Below are 2,330 nucleotides of genomic sequence, written 5' to 3'. Positions count from 1 at the left end.
CAACCACGGAATTCGGAAGAATGTTTTCGGAACCGAAAACAATTCCATTCCATGAATAGACAGGCGGTCTGTGATGTCAACATTAAATTTTTTAATATTTTTGTGGGATTTTCTGGATCGTCTCATGACTCCTTCATCCTAAGCCAGTCATTGCTGTTTGACGATTTCGAAACAGGAAAAAATCCTGGGTGGCTGGCTGTTAGGTATTTACTTTTATTTTTTTTATTTTTTTTTATTTTTTATTTTTATTTTTTATATTACCCACCACTTTTCTTATTTCCATAGGCGATGCGGGTTATCCCAACAAATCTTGGCTCTTGACCCCATTGTCTAATCCTGTTGGTGAAGCAGAAAAACGTTACCAAGAGACACACAAAGCATCGAGGGGAGTAATTGAGCGTGCCTTCGGTGTACTTAAAAGCCAGTTTAGATGTTTAGACACTTCCGGTGGTGCTCTTTTGTACTCACCGGCGAAGGTTTGCGGCATGGTAAATGCATGTTGTATTTTACACAACATATGTGTCGCAAACCGTTTGCCGGTGACTCTTCGTCGCAGGGATTTCCGACGCGGGAACCGTTCTTCTGCTCCACCGGTGGGTATGGACGAAGGAGAAGATTCTCGACGGACATTGATCCAAAGCTTTTTTTCCACTGCCTGTGAGTATACTTTTAATATTTGTATTATCGTGTAAACTGAGATTGTAATATTCTAAAAAAAAATGTTTATTTATGTATTTCAGAGTTTTACGTCCTGTTGACGCACCTTCCCAGTAATGTTTTCAATGTTTCGTCCTGTTGACGACCTGTTACCCCCTGTTTTTTCCTGTTGTTGGGTTGCCGCAAATATTGGACCCGTTTATCCCACTCTACCATGGGCGACCTACTTGTGATGTGGACCAGAACCTCCGCCATGTGGCAGACAAACCCCCTCAGGTGAGAAGTATTGCCCAAAACTCCCTCTTGTCCAAGTAACCCCAGCATGTCCAAAGTGCAGCCCTCCGGCATTTGCAAAACTGCACATCCAATCATGCCCTGACACAGCAATGCTTACGCTGTGTCAGGGAATGTTTGGATGTGTAGTTTCTCAAGTGCCGGAGGGTTGCATTTGGGACAAAGGCCGATGTAACCTGCTTGTATCTTGTCTTTGGATGACACAAATACCTGTAACCTCATACTATTCTCTTCCACAGGTCTTGCGGGGTATCCTTCCCAAGTTGCGTGGATGTGAAGGGACACGACTGTTCCCCTGATGAACCATGGGCGACCTACTTGTGATGTGGACCTGAACCTCCGCCATGTGGCAGACAACCCCCCTCAGGTGAGATGTATTGCCCAAAACTCCCTCTTGTCCAAGTAACCCCGGCATGTCCAAAGTGCAGCCCTCCGGCATTTGCAAAACTGCACATCCAATCATGCCCTGACACAGCAATGCTTACGCTGTGTCAGGGAATGTTTGGATGTGTAGTTACGCAAGTGCCTGAGGGTTGCATTTGGGACATATGCCGATGTAACCTGCTTGTACCTTGTCTTTGGATGACACAAATACCTGGAACCTCATACTATTCTCTTCCACAGGTCTTGCGGAGTATCCTTCCCAAGTTGCGTGGATGTGAAGGGACACGACTGTTCCCCTGATGTACCATGGGCGACCTACTTGTGATGTGGACCTGAACCTCCGCCATGTAGCAGACAACCCCCCTCAGGTAAGATGTATTGCCCAAAACTCCCTCTTGTCCAAGTAACCCCGGCATGTCCAAAGTGCAGCCCTCCGGCATTTGCAAAACTGCACATCCAATCATGCCCTGACACAGCAATGCTTACGCTGTGTCAGGGAATGTTTGGATGTGTCGTTTCTCAAGTGCCGGAGGGTTGCATTTGGGACAAAGGCCGATGTAACCTGCTTGACCTTGTCTTTGGATGACAAAAATACCTGTAACCTCATACTATTCTCTTCCACAGGTCTTGCGGAGTATCCTTCCCAAGTTGCGTGGATGTGAAGGGACACGACTGTTCCCCTGATGTACCATGGGCGACCTACTTGTGATGTGGACCTGAACCTCCGCCATGTGGCAGACAACCCCCCTCAGGTGAGATGTATTGCCCAAAACTCCCTCTTGTCCAAGTAACCCCGGCATGTCCAAAGTGCAGCCCTCCGGCATTTGCAAAACTGCACATCCAATCATGCCCTGACACAGCAATGCTTACGCTGTGTCAGGGAATGTTTGGATGTGTAGTTTCTCAAGTGCCGGACGGTTGCATTTGGGACATAGGCCGATGTAACCTGCTTGAACCTTGTCTTTGGATGACACAAATACCTGGAACCTCATACT

The 2,330-nt window shown here is 47.1% G+C and overlaps 1 long non-coding RNA gene across 1 annotated transcript; it reads left to right on the top strand.

Moving 5' to 3' along the window:
• Window positions 1–292: 292 nt before the first annotated feature.
• Window positions 293–1,699, top strand: LOC134943624 (uncharacterized). Its single transcript, XR_010181642.1, has 4 exons — window positions 293–657; window positions 741–933; window positions 1,191–1,318; window positions 1,576–1,699. It is a non-coding gene; the product is annotated as an uncharacterized LOC134943624 (long non-coding RNA).
• The last annotated feature ends 631 nt before the right edge of the window (window positions 1,700–2,330 follow it).

Source organism: Pseudophryne corroboree, chromosome 7 (genome assembly GCF_028390025.1).
Source record: "Pseudophryne corroboree isolate aPseCor3 chromosome 7, aPseCor3.hap2, whole genome shotgun sequence".
Taxonomy (NCBI): Eukaryota; Metazoa; Chordata; class Amphibia; order Anura; family Myobatrachidae; genus Pseudophryne; species Pseudophryne corroboree.
Note: the sequence above shows the minus strand (reverse complement) of the source record. Positions and strands in the feature narration are given on the sequence as shown.